This window comes from Podarcis cretensis (genome assembly GCF_951804945.1).
Source record: "Podarcis cretensis genome assembly, chromosome: 1".
Classification (NCBI taxonomy): Eukaryota; Metazoa; Chordata; class Lepidosauria; order Squamata; family Lacertidae; genus Podarcis; species Podarcis cretensis.
In genome coordinates this window covers 30,175,914-30,193,778 of record NC_137170.1, presented here as the reverse complement: position 1 = coordinate 30,193,778, position 17,865 = coordinate 30,175,914, and the positions used below count along the sequence as shown (strand labels likewise).

The 17,865-nt window shown below is 43.7% G+C and overlaps 1 protein-coding gene and 2 long non-coding RNA genes across 11 annotated transcripts in view; 1 reads left to right on the top strand and 2 right to left on the bottom strand.

Moving 5' to 3' along the window:
- The window catches only part of NRXN3 (neurexin 3), a 1,235,498-nt gene that overhangs the window by 75,611 nt on the left and 1,142,022 nt on the right, over positions 1–17,865 (top strand). The window lies entirely within an intron of this gene.
- LOC307223171 lies at positions 5,191–8,781 on the bottom strand. The gene is made up of 3 exons (XR_013842009.1): positions 8,600–8,781; positions 5,874–6,040; positions 5,191–5,299 (listed from the first exon to the last, which is right to left on the bottom strand). It is a non-coding gene; the product is annotated as an uncharacterized lncRNA (long non-coding RNA).
- Positions 10,978–16,236, bottom strand: LOC307223206. 2 transcript variants are annotated; one of them, XR_013842030.1, is made up of 5 exons: positions 16,175–16,236; positions 15,911–16,010; positions 14,009–14,139; positions 12,697–12,988; positions 10,978–11,527 (listed from the first exon to the last, which is right to left on the bottom strand). It is a non-coding gene; the product is annotated as an uncharacterized lncRNA (long non-coding RNA). The 2 variants fall into 2 exon arrangements; XR_013842031.1 differs by lacking the exon at positions 12,697–12,988.

The following is a 17,865-nucleotide window of genomic DNA, read 5'->3' as shown; positions in this document are numbered from 1 at the left end:
TAGTTGTGTTTGACTCCTGAAGTGCCTGTACTCAATTTCTCAAGAAACACATGCTTATGTTTCTTTGCTTCTTCTTTTGAAATATTGATCATAGTTTTCAGGTTATTGTTCAGTGCTTTCAACACTTAAAATTCCCTCGGTTACTTTTTGGCAATTGCACAAGTTCCTATATTCCGCCTCCCCTCTACTTTCTTCTTGGCAACATAATTTCAAACATATCCATAGTCTATTTTAGTCCATTATTCTACTTTGTACTGTTATTTATGCCTATTGAATCAGATGAGACATCTTTCCCCTCCTAAACCAGGTTTGTTCTCCTTCATTTTGAGGATTATGTGAACACCTTTCTTTGCTCTTTTGATTTCAGTAAGTTTTGAAATACAAATCTTACTTTAAGCTAGATTTATTCCCTTTCTGTCCCTGCCCCCTTTCTTAAGTGTAACAATGTAACTTTGTTAATACTTGTGTTTGTGAAATTCTGTCCGTCTCCCTAAAACTGAATGGATCTGGACTTGAAAACACACAGTCTAAAGCAACCCTCTCCAACTTGATGCCCTCCAGACTTTTTGGGCTCCCAACTCATAACAGCCTCAACCAGAATAGTCAATAGTCAGGAGTGATGGGAGTTGTAATCCAGAATATCTGGAAGGCACCAGGCTAATGGGGAAGGCTGGGCTAAAGGCTATGAAGATGAACAAATTCAAAGAGGGTTAAGGTGTGGAGTTGGCACACTGATTGCATTTCTTGGCTATCTATGCCAAATTCTCTGCTCTCCTGCCCTCCTTATCCATTTACTGAGAGAGGCTATGCTTCCTTCCAGGCTAAATTAAAAATTCAGGAACCGAGGGTTTGATGAATGATCAGGTCAACACAGGCAGCTTTTGTTTTGCTTCACTTATTCAAACCAACAAATAGCACAAGCCAGGCCTAGCTTAGTCACTCCATTCCATTTTTTTTTTTTAAAAAGGAAAAACTGATCAATAAACCTAAACAAAAAAGATTATATTGATATATGGCTGTCTTCTCGAATCTCACAAAGTGAGCAAGATGCAGTTGGTACACAGGTGCAGATGGTACATGCTCTCACCAACCTCTGGTGCCCTCTAGAGATTTTGAACTACAAATCACATCCTTCCCAGGCAGCACAACAGTAGCCCAAAACATTTTTTGGGGTGGGGAAGATGTAGTGATGGCCACCAACTTCAAAGGCTTTAAAAGAGGGTTCGACAAATTCGCTGAGGATATCAATGGCTTCTAGCTATGGTGGCTGTGTCCTGCTTCCAGTATCAGAGGAGATACACAGCTGAATTACATGTAAATTAAGAAAATGCTGTTGCACTCATGTGCTGCTTGAGGGCTTCCCATAGCATCTGGTTAGCCACTGTGAGAACAAGATGCTGGGCTAGATGTGTCTTCGATCTCGCTCAGCAGGGCTTTTACATTCTAATTTGAAAAGCACCAGGTAGGTGAAGGCACCCCACTTGTCACTCCCCCCCCCCCCCCCCAGGATGACAAGGAAGCATTTGTGAGCACTCTTTGAGTTTGGTCCGTCAACCAGCTACAAATCTACCTAACAGTTACCTCGTCCAGTCCACATTTTACCAGCTTTCCCACAATATTATCATGGGGGACTGGTTTTCTAAACCACAGAGCCTAGGGCTTGCCGATCAGAAGGTCGGTGGTTCGAATCCCCGCGATGCGGTGAGCTCCTGTTGCTCGGCCCTGCTCCTGCCAACCTAGCAGTTCGAAAGCACGTCAAAGTGCAAGTAGATAAATAGGTACCGCTCCGGTGGGAAGGTAAATGGTGTTTCTGTGCGCTGCTCTGGTTCGCCAGAAGCAGCTTAGTCATGCTGGCCACATGACCCGGAAGCTGTATGCTGGCTCCCTCGGCCAATAAACCAAGATGAGCGCCACAACCCCAGAGTCGTCCGCAACTGGACCTAATGGTCAGGGGTCCCTTTACCTTTAAGCAATTATAGGGCAGTTATGCATGAAGAATTCACCTTCGGTTGGGGAAATATCTTGAGTGAGCACACTTTGGGGGGCTATTCCATATGAACACTCGCCCTACCTTGTTCACTGACTTTTTCAGAGGGTCTTATTCTTAAATGGATCTTGTTCTTAAAACCAGCTGTCATTTGTATTAAGCAGAGGCTGTCACTGTCTATCATGTCACAAATTAAAAGGACAATTTCCTGTAAAGTAAAATACCTCCCCCCTGCAGTGCACTCATTTGCCCCACACTGCCTTCAGGGTTGCCTAGAAAAGAACCTTGGTGTCCAGAGAAGTTTCTTAAAGCTAAGCCTTGGTGATCCTTGGTTCAGATTCAAAGCAGCTTGCAATGAAAGTGAAGTATGATGATTTGCATGTACCTACACCTGAAAAGTGTTGTTTTCTGCTGTTCGAGAATGGCTTGATTTTTTCCCCGAAGTAGCAATTCATTCCACATCTTGGTAATCTTGGACTCTGGGCAAATAAATGGATGGGCGATATGGACTGTATATAACAAGCCTTTGAGAGGTCTCTCCCTGTCATTGCACCCAAGATTGCACCCTCATTTTCTGTAATAGCTTAGTAACCAGACCCTGCTGAGGAGAGATGTGTACCTGAGATTTCTGCTTGCCACCATTGTTAAACCTAGTTACATGTATAATGGAGGCTTGTAGGAAATGAAGTCGTTACTCTAAATGGCCCATGGGAACATAGAGTGACCGGCCAGGAGCTATATGGTTATTGTGAGGTCACAGTAACACACAGTGTTTTCTTTAAACAGTCATATTAAAGTGCCTGTTCTTTATTTGAATGCCAGTCAGCTCAAAACCTGTTGAGAAAGCTAAACTCATTGCACAGAGGGAAAGCATTTGCTTGCCTCCCCCTATTTTAGATGTGGTTGAAGTAATGTTGACCTGAAGCTTTCAGCCCTGGTTTGTTTTTGTTTTGCATTTTTGGAATGGGTGAAAGCCAGGCTTGAAGATTTGTGTGTGAGAGACAGAGATCTTCAAGGGTTGTGTTTATTTCTTTAATTTCTTTTTTTTGCAAAGGGAGCGGGATGCTTACTGTAATAAATACAAGGCAGCAGAGGTTAGCATTAGTCTTCCTTTTAATAGTTACAGACACTGTTCTTAACCGATAATGGCCCAATAGCAATATTGTTTCTAGGCAAATTCTTGGTTTTAAAAAAGGAAATATGGCAGTTCGCAGTGACCAGATTTTTGTAATAGTTAAAAGGAAGACTGATGCAACCTTTGTGAGAAATTGCAGCCAAATATAACTAGCAAGCTTAGGGCTAGTTAATGCACGAATGGGTTAAAACCACAGAATTTTATTGCTAGACTCAGTTAGGTCACGCCCCCTCATCTTTGGTGAATGAGGAAGTGAAGTTTCTTTGTTCACTCTCTTTCATCATGTCCTGATGACCAGGAAACATGTCTGGGCTTGGTACTGCTTCAAGTCCAGACCACATGCACAGAAATACGTTTCTGTGTTTTTTAGCCCAAAGATTTTGTACCTGTATTCTTCTTGCTGCTGCATGAAATAACTCATGAATCTGACCTTTGATAGTAGTAAGTAAAGCATTTAAATTTACTAACGGTGTGGTCTATACATTGTGAGAGGGGTAGAAATGGGAAAGCGCTGTTAGCAGACTAAACAGGATATTAAAAGGGTCTAGCAGCCTGTATTCCTAAGGCTTAACTGTTGCTGAACTTTTAAGCCCTGCTGGAGCTCTCTTACTGGAGAGTGTGTTTAGCTCTGTGCTTTGAATCTAGGGATCCAGCCAAGTCCATTTAATTACCCTATATGGGTACATTTATTTTCTTCCCCCAACAACCTTCTGATATGCCATATCTAGTATGGCAAGGTCCCTTTTGAACAAATGAAGTAAGAAATGTATCCAACTTCCCCAAAGTTGCAGGCAGTGCTTCCCTGGCATTTGCAGGAAATGACCATGAAAAATGTGCTATTGCTCAACCTTAATTTGAAGTAATGGCTACATTATATAGAATCAGAGATGGAAGAGACCCTAAGGATTATCTAGTCCAACCCCCTGCAATGCAGCAGTATGCAGCTATCTCATACAGGGATCAAACCTGCAACCTCGGCATTATCAGCACCACACTCTAACCCAGTGTTTCCCAACCTTGGGCCTCCAGATGTTTTTGGCCTACAACTCCCATCATCCCTAGCTAGCAAGACCAGTGGTCAGGGATGATGGGAATTGTAGTTCAAAAACAGCTGGAGGCCCAAGGTTGGGAAACACTGCCTAACCAACTGAGCTATCCAGGTGTTGCATTATATAGAATGCATGGTGACAGGAGCAGGAAGTTTATGATCCTGAAACCCCACTATATTTTGAGTTAACTCAGCTTTGCACATGTGCAGCTATGTCTCCAGAGTCTGCTGCTTAAAATGGTTGAGAACTATCCTTTTGGTCTCTAGGGCTAGATTAATGGCAGATGTCACACGGACCTGTAACTTGCTTCTGTTGTGCTAATGCTGGCCAACAAACTTGTTATCTTGTTCTCCAAGCTTTTAGCAGCTTAGCTGAGGCCATATCATGAGAAGTCCATATATATCACTGTGCACTTGATTGTATGTTTATAATCATCTTCCAATTAAACAGTTTTGGGGTAAAATACTCCTGGGTTTACCTGGAAATTCACGGGTAATGAGCCCCTTCTTAAAATTTTTCCAGGTTGCTGAGGTTGCTACAATTGTTAAAGAGCCTTTTAAATTTAATGATAGCTGTTGTATCAGAGTTTGTGAGAGATCCAGCTTCCTGTGCTTCTCCTTTTACACTTTTGGAAGAGTGGAATATGTTGTTTCAGGTGAATTTCTCCCTGTCACACAGGTGGGCATAGGATTATTCCCTAGTCTTTGCTGGTGGCAGCCCTGATCTTCAGGCTTGTTAATTCAGATGTGCTTTGAAATATATAAAAAAAGATTTAACAACATGCACCAGCAGAAAACAAAGCAGACAAATGGAAATTGATTTAAGATATAATTAAAATCAAATGACATTTTGTGTTCCACCGTGGAGAGGATGGTATACTAAATATTACCTCCCTGTGTGAATATTTAACTAGCTGCTGACTTGTGTTGCTCCCCCTCAACAATAGTTTTGACATTGGCGAGAGTTGATGAATAATTTTGAGCCATTTGTGACATGTAGGAGTGAGGAAGGAAATGTGCTCCCTCCCCACTATTATATTTATTTTGCTATTCCATATTTTCTCTGTACTTTGCCACCCCAGAGAGAACTGGCTGTTCTGCTGAAGGACTTGGATGAAGAGAATGAAAACTGGGAACAAATAAAGAAGATGGTTAAATTGACAACTTAAGATGTAAATTATGGTTCTTGTCACAGTGAAACATTTCCCCTCAATCTACTCAGCTGTGCCCACCCCCATTTCAGGAGAGAGCTGGGAAAAACCCCTTGCTTCAGTAATTCTGACAAATTCATATTTGCTCCAAAAATAGCAAATTGAAATATTTCCATGAAGTCAGATGTTTTACTGTGCATTCCCTCAGGATGGGATGGAGCTGCCTAGTCTCTCATTTTGTTCCAGGAGTTGGTGTTAACAATGGCCTGCTTCCCATCTCGCCCACTTCCCTTCATTTCTAAAGCTGAATGCCTCCCCTCTGCTTTTCTGTACATTTCCTAGTAAGAGATGGCTGCTAGCTGTTGAACTAATGTTAGGCAGTGTGATGGGAACGAAATAAATCCAAACAGGAATTTAATGATTATGGGCATGAGGTTTTCTGTAGAGCTCTGCCCAAATATTGTCCAGTTGTGCTGGTTTCTACCTGAAAATAGAATTTGGGTGGTGTAGAAATTTCTCCAGGGGAGGGGGAAATGTTTTGCAATGTTTTACCTTTTTAAAAAGCTTGTTTGGCATCATTTTCTCTTGCTGAAGCTGTTGTTTCTTCCATCCCTGGAGCAAGTCAAGTAGGTAATCTCATACAGTCAGGGGTTCCATGGTGAAGAGGTTGACATCATAATGTTATGCAGCCAGTCAGATTTAGCTGCATGATGACATCACTGAGGGCCAGAGAGGGCAGCTGAGCATATAGTGAAATATGGGCAGTGTGGATGACTAAGAGCAGCTGGGGGGAAAGGAGCTAAGAATAGGAAGAGTTTGTCAGGGCTTGGGAAAACATTGGCAAAAGAATATGTAGTTTTGGTTCAAGTCTAGTTTAATTTCACTCCATATTAAGGATGTATGAGAATCTTCTTGTAATTTCCCCCCCAAAGTGCTGTAGTATGCTCTCCAATAATAGAAAATGCTTTACATTTCTTTGTTCATCTGGTCTGTGAACCAGACATTTTTGGACTTCACCTCCCACCATCCCAGACAAAATTGGCCATGCTGGCTGGAGCTGATGGAAGTTGGAGTCCAACAACATCTGGAGGACACTATGTTGACCACTGCTGGTTTATACCTAGAGTGGGAAGTACTGATCTTACCAAGGCCAGCTGTTGAAGCCATGCCAGAACTGTGACTGGAATTCAAGTTTCCGAGGTCTAAGTCCATCCTTTTGCGATCTGGACTGTATTGAAAATGATGTGAACTGAACTGTTTCTCTTAAGAAGCATATTTAAAAATAATCCCCCTCTTTGCCCCCAGAGTTATATGGATTAAAAATATATAGGTTTCCAGCAGATGCATTACTGCCACCACAGGGGCGATTGCTCTTGTTCTCGAATCCTGCTTGCAGGTTTCCCACAGGCAACTTGTTGGCCTCAGAGACCAGGATGGTGGATTGGATGGGCCACTGATCTGATCTAACAGGTTCTTCTTAAAACAAAATAAAAGAAAAAAAATTCCTTCCAGTAGCACCTTAAAGACCAACTAAGTTAGTTCTAGGTATGAGCTTTCGTGTGCATGCACACTTCTTCTGAAGTATCTGAAGTATCTGAAGAAGTGTGCATGCACACGAAAGCTCATACCTAGAACTAACTTAGTTGGTCTTTAAGGTGCTACTGGAAGGAATTTTTTTTCTTTTATTTTGTTTTGACTATGGCAGACCAACACGGCTACCTACCTGTAACAGGTTCTTCTTAAGTTATTTCTTTCCATAATTAGCGTAGCTAGATTGTCATTTGAGTTTCCCATATAGGACTGGAGATGCCCCACCTAACCCCATGAACTTCTGATTCTTCAGTGCTGGGGCCAAATTAAATGGAGATCTATAAGGGTGAATTTGTGCATGTTAAAACAATAGGAGCTCTTGGCACACTGCCAATTATGAGGAAGAAAGAGCTAGTGGCTGTTGAACACTTTCCTGTTCATAGGAGCCAACTCCTAGCAGCCAAGGTCCATTCAACCCTCCCAGTAAAATATTTGAGGGCCCCACCCCAAGTTCATGGACATTGCCATTCAAATGGTGCATGTGTGTGTCTTGTGATCAATTACGCAGAGGGGGGCTTACTTCCCCAACAGTATTTTATTCAAGTTGGCAGCCCTGTTCCTGTTCCATTGTTTTCCAGCTCAAAATTGTGTCCTCTGTTTTGTTTTTCTCCCCACAAGGGAAAAAGGTACAGGGCCCCCATATATTTTCTTCTGCTGGTATGGAAGCAGCTTGTGCGTGGCATGGCAGTCCTGTACCATTTTTACAGGAAAGAAGCAATCAGTGCTTGCTTGCTGTTCCTCCAATCTTGATTTGGGTCTCCAAGGCTGCTTTTCAGTTTTAAAAAAGCATGAATAGGAAGTAAGAGCCACTGAGCACAAGTGTTGCATCAAGTTGTGCCATCCCTTTATAGCTCTTAAGAATGAGCAAAAATGCAAATTCTAATCCATCAGCAGAAAGTTCTTGCCAGTGGACAGAATTGCACAAATCATATGTAGCATTGTTTCAAATGCCCTAATTAGCATCCAGCAGTTTTGACTGATAGAAGTGCGTTTGTCTGGAAAGGATGATCATACTGTAGAAAAAGAGAGAGAAAGGGTGTGCGTCATATTTATGTATGACCATTAACATTCCCATAGTTTTTAAACTGGGTGGACAGATCTTGTATCAGCATATGGAGTCGTCGTCGTCGTCCCCCACTACTGTGTTTTGCTGCCTCCAGTGCTGGCCGTTGGATCACAGCATAACTTCCAGATCCCTCTCTGCCGCTGAGGTAAAAAGTGTCCTTCCATTGTGATGTTCCTCATTACGTCTTGACCCTGACCCCTAATGCCGAAAAAATGGGAGGCTGATCTAAGGAAGAGGAGGAGGGTGATGACAGGATGATGTGACGAGAAGGCAAAACTGTCAGAACAATCCCTGCTGGCCGCGGAAAAAGCCTCTTGGTTGTGACTGGCAAGGCCGGCTTTCGCGTGCCAGCCATGGGAGGTGAAAATATCTCTCTGAGGCAGGGGGTTAGAAAGGGGGGGAGGGGCTTAGAAAACAAAACATAACATACAAAGAAAGCATATATTTCCCCAGTTCCCTGGATCTGATTTACCAGTTCCTTAAAGGAGTGAAAGCATGCCATTCAGATGGCTTACTGCAGTCAGGGCTGGCCCAAGACATTTTGCTGCCTGAGGCTTCTTCCACCATACCTGAGGGTGGTATAGAAGCACATATAGCTCTGTCTGTATGGCATATACTATACCTCTCTGTCTTCCAGCAGAGGGAAACAACTGCAGGGCTCAGGAGGGCTGCTCCCCACAGCTCCCAGAATCTGCTTAAGGCAGCAGCCTTGCTTTGCCCAATGCCAGTTTTCATGTAACAGGGCTGCAGGAGATCAGATGCCCCTCAAAGAACCATTACAAGATTGTAAAATGACCTTGATAGGTGAGTTCAACAGTATTCTGATTTAAGCAGTGGCCAGCTAGATGCTGCTGGGTGATGAAATGGCTGCCAATAATGATGGCATGGCAACAACAATGCCCACAGTTATGCAAAGGATGTACAAAATCCTGCTTGATCTTCCTCATCTAGTGAAATCATTGATTGGACCTAGGGAAGCAGGATTCTGTTCCCACTGCCTCTGCCCAATCATTGTAACATATATATATGTTTGCCTGTGTCGCTGTTGATTTGTGCCTCTGAGTCAATCCAGTTTTAACCAGGCTGGTGTGTGTGTGTGTGTGTGTGTGTGTGTGTGTGTGTGTTTGGAGCCCTTTTTAGGATCCCGTAGGAGCTCTGAGGGGGCATATGACTGGCTCTGTTCACTCCTATTTTCATTGATTGGCTTACCCCAAATTCCCAGATGAGGAAGTGAGTGTTGCCAACTGAACAGTCTATCTTTTGCTATAGCTTAGTTACACTTAAGGAGTCTTAATCCATTTTTTGCTTGACTCAGGGGGCACACGACTGCAGAGCATACGGACCTCTGTTTTAATAATTCACAGCCTGCCTCTAAGCACTCCATCAGCACAATTTAGTGGAGCTTTCACCAGCAAAGTGCTGTGAAGATTTGAACATGTATTCCATGCATAGAAAAGTATTCTAGCCCCCATGTTTCATGTAATGGGGTCCCATGTTGGGTCCCCATGTGGCAGATTATATAAACTGAGGCTCTTGCTGTCACTGCTGAACATTTATGGCCAGTAGTGTCTTACCAGTGACCCTCTGTATGTTGTTGGCTTTCTCCAACCACCAAAACCTGTATAGGGATGGGGACTGATGGATGTCACCTCACTCAACAAGTCATTCCCCAGGGAAAGTGCTACAATAGAAAAGTCCTAGCCCTAGCTGACACCAACTTTTCCCCCTGAGGTTGAGGGTTTTGGAGCAGGACCTCATATAAAGATCAGAGCATGTGCAGAGGATACATCTGGAAATAGGCAGCACCCAGGTACCTAGGTTAAGAGAGTCTTTTAACGTTAAACAAGCACATTGAATTGAGCCTGGAGACTAATCAAGCCAGCGCAAATTGTGCAGAGCCAGAGTGATAAATGCAGAGTGCTAGCATTTTTAAAATCTTTCCTCAGGTAAGCTTATCGGTGTATCTCTTGGCCTAACTCCCATCACAGGAGGGTCTGTGAGAATCAATAATTTTTTTTTACACAATTCATAGTTTACTGAACTGACTTAGTATACTGAACAGACTAGATTAAGTTTGATAGGACCTGCTCAGTTTGGGCAGATCCACCTGGAAAATGGAAGATCAGGGAATAAGTTGTGTTCCACACATTGCTAGAAATGGTCAATCAGCTGCTATTGGCAGAAAGTAAGTAATCACATTGTTTACCTTCCTCACATGATTTATGGTGAGGGAGCAGCTACATCCTGTAGCAGCACTGCCATACAGTGGCGTAGCGTGGTGGGTGCAGGGGGGCCCGGCCGCACCGGCCGCAACATCTGGGGGTTAGGGTTAGGGTTAGGGGGCGCAAATCCACGGGTTAGGGGGCGCAAATTACTTGCCTTGCCCCGGGTGCTGACAACCCACGCTATGCCACTGCTGCCATAAATTGGACCTACGGGTCACATATCACTTTGTCATGGTCTGGGACATAGGTGGCAGCAGTCCAGACCTGACACACTGGGACCAAGGTATGGATGGTAACAATGGTAGCAGTTAAATGGAGGACGGAAACTCAATGAGGCTGGAACACAGGAACAGAAACTGGAACAGGAGAAGGAACTGGAGCACCAAAGCAGGAACAGGGACTGGCAGCAACAGGGTATAAACCCTGTTGCTGTGGCAAAGAACCAGGGGAAAATGCTGGCCTTATATTCCCCTCTTGGGTTTGCCTCCAGGTGCTGCACATCTGATCTGGCCATACCTACCAGGCTGCACCCGACTCCTCCAAGACAAACACAGCAAGGGCCTGGTTCTGCAACTCCTCACTGCGCTCAGGGCCTGGCCCCTGCAAATACTCATGGTACTCACTTTTCCAATGCAATTTGTAATTGGTAAAGATACCCAAGTACAAACCACATATGTGTTACATAAGTTATGATTTGTACAGTTTGTATAAATTGGCTGTTTTCTCCTGCAAAAATACACTTGGTGCTTTCCTAGTTAATCATTTCTTCTCTGTCTTAATTTAACTTCTTTATTTTATTGAATACATTTCTATCCAGGCTTTCTGCCCAGTTGTAGGTCTTCCAGGCAGCTCTGCAGAAGTCGCCATGTATTTCCTAATCAAATTACACAATTTTATTGTACGAATCTAAATTTTATGGAAAGTGACAGGCAGGGAGAAGGAACCTTTTCCATGGTATATTCTTTGTAGGAAGAGGCAAGAAAAGATGGGTAAGCTGTGATTATTAGTGAGTGATATTCATTGGCCTAAAGCTTAGAGGCATGAGTGATCAGAGGACCTCAGTAGAATGAGTATTGAGATCCCAGCTTTGATCTCTGAGACCACATTGCCCAGAGCTCACCTGTCACTAAAGTCTTCTTCAAATGTTCTGAACTCTTACATTGTGTTCATCTGTGACTGGAGGTGCCGGAGTAGATAGAAATTCAGTTTTTCTAAAATTGTGGGGAGTAGATGTGTGGCAAAACAGCATTCTTCCTACATCTCAGTTTGAGTTGCAGAGTTGGTGCTCATTACCCTTTAGGGCACCTTTTGATGAGTCTTCTTTTCTGTAAAGATAAATTACCAAATGGTCCTGGCTGAATCCCTCAGGAAACAAACTGCCTAGTTTTGAGTTATTCTAAATAAATGGCTATAATGTGTGTGGGGGCATTTGGGAGCAGAGATAGGCAGTGATAGCTTCCTCCCTTCTTTCTTTGGGCTTCTGCCTCCATCCAGCTCACGTTGTTCAGAAATTAAGGGCATTATGTGCTACTAATAAAATGAATTAGATTAGATGATGATGCTACTTCTGGGTAGACTATAAAGAGTACTGGGATAATAAAATGAAGCTGTGTAAAGTCCTGAGCTAAAAGTCAGTATTTGCATGTGTGCATTCATGCAATGCTGTGCAATGTCTTCCCTCTAGAGCAGTTCCCCCAAACCTGGTAACTATTGGCCATGTTGCCTAGGGATGATGGGAGTTGTTGTCTGTCGACACCTGGAGGGTATCAAGTTGGGGAAGGCTGCTTTATAAGGTTTCTCCTCTTCCCCTGCCACCACCCAGCATTTAAATGGTTGCATCTCTTCCTAGGGTATATGTATCAGGAATAAGCACTATCTGTGATGAGTAGAAACCATCGTTCTCCAAGGCACCAGTGTGGCCTCTGCCACCCCTCTCTGCAGGCCCCTCAGGGTTGCAGCTTTCCTTAGCAAGGATTCTGAGAAGTGGGACTTCCCACTCTTGGTTCTTATGAAAATGCCTAGGCAGCATAATTTAGAAAGCAGCAGAATGAAAAATCCTCTCTCATGCAAAACTAGGTTGGCAGCAGAGGGAGGGAGGAGAGATTTCAGCCTTGCAATCCCCCGTTCCCCCTCCTTCCACACTTAGCCTCACATCCCCTCTGGGTGAGGCTGGACGGGAGTAGACAGCCCTGACAGTCATCTGGTGGGATTGAAGGGTCTTCGCTCCATGCCACCTCCCTCCCCAAGCTACAGCACTTCCTCTCCAGCTCCAGCTGTGCTTCTCCAGATTACTCTAGGGGAGTATTAGCATCCTTTAATAACTCTGGCAGACTTACCAAGGGATTTGTTTTATTAATTTGAAGGCTGGGTACAGCAAATAGGTTAGCGCTCTAGCCAATTCATGGACTTTACCAGATCTTCCTTTGCTTAATCATCACTTCTGCACTTCTCAAGCTCACCCTCTCTCAGCTCTGCTCTTTGTATGACTATTTACCTCCAGAGTGTTCAGTGTTATGCAGAGCATGGCAGAATTGCACAGCGGTCTTTCCCGCGGAAGCTCAGCTAAGAGTCACTTCATGACTTGCCGTGTGTTCCCAATCCTGGCCTTTGTTCCAGCAGCATACCACTGTTAGCAGGAGCGCAACCTGCCCATACATTAGCATTCCTCCAAGATGGGGTAGAGAGAGTGAAGGATAAGCAGCACACTACGCAAAACAATCTGCCAATTGAAACATCTGATTGTGGTCTTATGCCGGCTACAGGCAGTGTACACTTGACGTTTTATTCTAGAATCAATGGAGACAGATAGCGCAGTTGGTTATAGCATGGTGCTGGTAACACCAAGGTTGCAGGTTTGATCCCTGTATAGGACAGCTGCATATTTCTGCATTGCAGGGGGTTGGACTGGATGATTCTCAGTGTCCCTTTCAGCTCTACAGTTCTATGGTACTTGTAGTCCACACACACACAATCTAGATCTATTGGATTTTTGTGCATGCCTGAAAAGCTTCCTAAGAGACTGGTTCCATTCTGAAAATGAAAATGAAATGAATATGGATTCTGCATTAACCCACGGTGCATCCATTTGAGAACAGATCATTTATTTACTTTACTTGTTAAATTTGTAAACCACCCTTCATCCAAAGATCTCAGGGCAGTTCACAACATTAGAATACAATATAAAAATACAAAATGCGTAATAAAAGCAAAAACAAAACAAAACAATCACCCCACCACCTCACCCAAACACATTTAAAAGGTTATATAGGATGTTAATCAGCCCAAGACCTGGGTTGCTGTTTTTATTTTTACTATATTTTAATATTTTGTTAGAAGCTGCCCAGAGTGGCTGGGGATGTCTAGCCAGATGGGCGGGGTATAAATTATTATTATTATTATTATTATTATTATTATTATTAGGTATTTTGTGGTTTTATATCTTGATTTTATTCTGTGAACCGCCCTGAGACAACTGGGTATAGGGTGGTGTATAAATTCAATAAATAATAATAAAAAAATTTTTTTGCCTGGCACCAAAAGGTGTATAATGAAGGCACCAGCTGTACCTCCCTGGGCATTATTACAATTTATTTCCTGCCTTCCAAAGTGAGTTACAACAAATAAAATGGTCTAAAACAACTTAAAATTACAAATATAAGGCGAGTCCTAAAAATATACACCTCAGGAGTCCAAAATGAAGAGGCGCAAGTTCAGCTTTCACCGAAAGCTGTATATTGAAGGTGCCAGATGCACCTTTGTGAGAAGACAGTTCCACAACTGGTACTGGGGTGTGTTTGCATCCATACCTGCATAATGATGCTGTGATCGCCGTCCCCACTTTCTTCTTCTTCATTCATCTATGGTGTGTCCCTTAATCAAGGGGAGGGTTTTCAAATGTCTGTCAAGTAACCACACCCACCCTTGTGGACAGCAGCATCTAGAATCAACAGCATGTTGAATCATAGAATCATAGAGTTGGAAGAGACCACAAGGGCCATCGAGTCCAACCCCCTGCCAAGCAGGAAACACCATCAGAGCACTCCTGACATATGGTTGTCAAGCCTCTGCTTAAAGACCTCCAAAGAAGGAGACCCCATCACACTCCTTGGCAGCAAATTCCACTGTCGAACAGCTCTTACTGTCAGGAAGTTCTTCCTAATGTTTAGGTGGAATCTTCTTTCTTGTAGTTTGGATCCATTGCTTCGTGTCCGCTTCTCTGGAGCAGCAGAAAACAACCTTTCTCCCTCCTCTATGTGACATCCTTTTATATATTTGAACATGGCTATCATATCACCCCTTAACCTCCTCTTCTCCAGGCTAAACATGCCCAGCTCCCTTAGCCGTTCCTCATAAGGCATCGTTTCCAGGCCTTTGACCATTTTGGTTGCCCTCCTCTGGACACGTTCCAGTTTGTCAGTGTCCTTCTTGAACTGTGGTGCCCAGAACTGGACACAGTACTCCAGGTGAGGTCTGACCAGAGCAGAATACAGTGGCACTATTACTTCCCTTGATCTAGATGCTATACTCCTATTGATGCAGCCCAGAATTGCATTGGCTTTTTTAGCTGCCGCGTCACACTGTTGGCTCATGTCAAGTTTGTGGTCAACCAAGACTCCTAGATCCTTTTCACATGTACTGCTCTCAAGCCAGGTGTCACCCATCTTGTATTTGTGCCTCTCATTTTTTTTTGCCCAAGTGCAATACTTTACATTTCTCCCTGTTAAAATTCATCTTATTTGTTTTGGCCCAGTTCTCTAATCTGTCAAGGTCGTTTTGAAGTGTGATCCTGTCCTCTGGGGTGTTAGCCACCCCTCCCAGTTTGGTGTCATCTGCAAATTTGATCAGGATGCCCTTGAGTCCATCATCCAAGTCGTTGATAAAGATGTTGAATAAGACCGGGCCCAAGACAGAACCCTGTGGCACCCCACTAGTCACTCTTCTCCAGGATGAAGAGGAACCATTGATGAGCACCCTTTGGGTTCGGTCAGTCAGCCAGTTACAAATCCACTGAGTGGTAGCATAGTCAAGACCACATTTTACCAGCTTCTTTACAAGAATATCATGGGGCACCTTGTCAAATGCCTTGCTGAAATCAAGGTAGGCTACATCCACTGCGTTCCCTTCATCTACCAGGCCTGTAATTCTGTCAAAAAACGAGATCAGGTTAGTCTGACATGACTTATTTTTCAGAAATCCATGCTGACTATTGGTGATCACAGCATTCCTTTCTAGGTGCTCACAGACTGTTTGCTTAATGATCTGCTCCAGAATCTTCCCTGGTACTGATGTCAGACTGACTGGGCGGTAATTATTTGGGTCCTCTCTTTTCCCCTTTTTGAAAATAGGGACAACATTTGCCCTCCTCCAGTCTGCCGGGACTTCGCCTGTTATCCAGGAATTCTTAAAGATGACTGCCAGTGGTTCTGAGATCACATCTGCCAGTTCTTTTAATACTCTTGGATGCAGTTCATCTGGCCCTGGAGACTTGAATACATCTAAACTAGCCAAGTATTCTTGTACTATCTCCTTAGTTATCTCCTTACTATCTCCTTAGTTATTCTGGGCTGTGTTTCCTCTGTTGAATGTTGAGGATAAGCATGAAAAATTCAGGGTCGTGAAAAGCTATGTTTTGTTTTTATAAACAAGTAAGTTTCTCCTCAGCCACAGTTTAGCTGTGATAGCGTGGGGTATTATTACCCATTCCATACCTTTTACACTCCAAAACGGTGAGTGTGCAGAGTCAGCCAGGAACGAAGGGTACAACTAGATATGAGGCAGGAGATCTCTGATTAAGATTTGTAATGTATGCTTGAAAGAAAGAAAGAAAGAAAAAGAAAGAAATATTAGGGGAGGTGGAACTGGATCAGAATCGTTGTCCTGCTGGAAATGCCCCCATACTGGTTTCCCAAATAATAATGGCACGCCAAACTCCTATTTTTCCCTGTGGGGAAACATACAAGTTCCAGCTAGACCTATATGTTTTCCTTATGTGGCAAACAAAAGCTTTCACCATTAGGTTTGTTGCATGCTGATGATGTCACTATGCGTGGTGGCTCCACCCACACATTTTAGAACATTAGAGCATCAGGATTCTAATCTGTTTGGGAAGCTTCCGTGAGAATAGGAGGCTCCCCATTACTGGATGGTTGACTGCAACAGCAGCTGGAAGAAGCTTCAAAATGACAGAGGCAGAGCAAAGGTATCTTGCTTGCAATTCCTTTTGACAACAGTAACACCTGAATAGGGCTACTGGGGGAGTTGTGATCAGATCTGGTTTTTGGAGGGTGGTGGGAGTCTGGATCAGCTAAAAGTTCTTCAAAGTTCGCTGCACCATTTTATCTGTAAAAAATGCTCCCTTGAAGCTCCTGATTGCCTCATGGTGGTGGGGAAAGGAGCCTGTGTGATGACGATTCAAAAATAGCAGCTTTGAACACAGTTCAGATTGGGGAACATGGCATGGGCCAAAGGGTAAAAAATACCTCATTGACCCATGCTGTTAGTGCTGCTCTGCTGGCCCTTGAGTTATATACAGTATAAAAAAAAAATATGGAGATCTTATGAGTCTCCCACCACCTAGTCTGGCCCTTAGAGAGCCTGGCTTTCAACTTCAAGTCACCACTTCGGTCTCTCAATTTGTGCAGCTGACATAAATGTTGCAAATGTATGCTACCAATTGCAAGAGGGCGTCTAGCGTACATTCCAGGTGATGAAGATTTTACATTGCTTTAGAGCCTAACTGGATGCCATGTGGGAGTTGCAGTCACAGATTCCCCAAATAAATCTTCATCTTCTAAAAATAGCCATAGGACATTTCTCACCCACCTTCCCTAATTTGTATATGGGGCTATTGGCTGTACAGAGAAAACCAGACTCATGCCCATATTGTGCCTGTATGTTTTCCCAATTGTGGTTAATAGTGATTCAGTGACTTTCTCCCCTTCCCATTTCTCTCGTTTTCTTTCCCCAGTGCCACTCATGTGGAATTGGACTGCTGGTTGCCCACTTATGTTTTAGAAGAACATTACACTGGGATCTCCCATGTACCATGCAGTTTAGCCCTCACATCTGTAGAACAAAGCAAAAAAATAAAAAAAGTTCCAGACAGTGTGATTTGTGCCCATTGAGACTGGTAGGACAGAAGGGAAGAAGGGCAACAGTAGATAGAGCCAATGACATTTGTTCCCATCATCCTCCCTGCTGAGTTCTTCAAGGGCAACACTGAGACCAAGGAGGAGGAAGCTGACAGACAGTGCTAACCCCGTACTGGTTGTAGGTGAGGAGGCAGGGCATGTGAAGGCCGGCTTAAGACAGGCTGAGGTTGATGGAGCAGTGCCCCATTTGCCCTAATACACCAGCCTACATTGGTTTGAGGTGCAAAAATTCATTTCACGTAGTCAGACTGGGTAGTGCCCTGGCCGAGTTGCAGTGAGGCAAAAGAAGAAGAGCAAGGATGGGAACCTCTACTGAATGTTTGTCAAAAGAAGGTTGCCAAATTCACAACAGGATGTCTGGGTGTGCCTTCTGAATAGAAAAACTTTCGCTTTGTTTCACAACCTTTCTTCTCCCCCTTCCCCGCTTACGTCTATTATTTGAGACGTTTCCCATCAAAACCTACAAAGGGTGAAAGTAATCCAAGACCCACCTAGGTAGGTGTAGCTAAAGA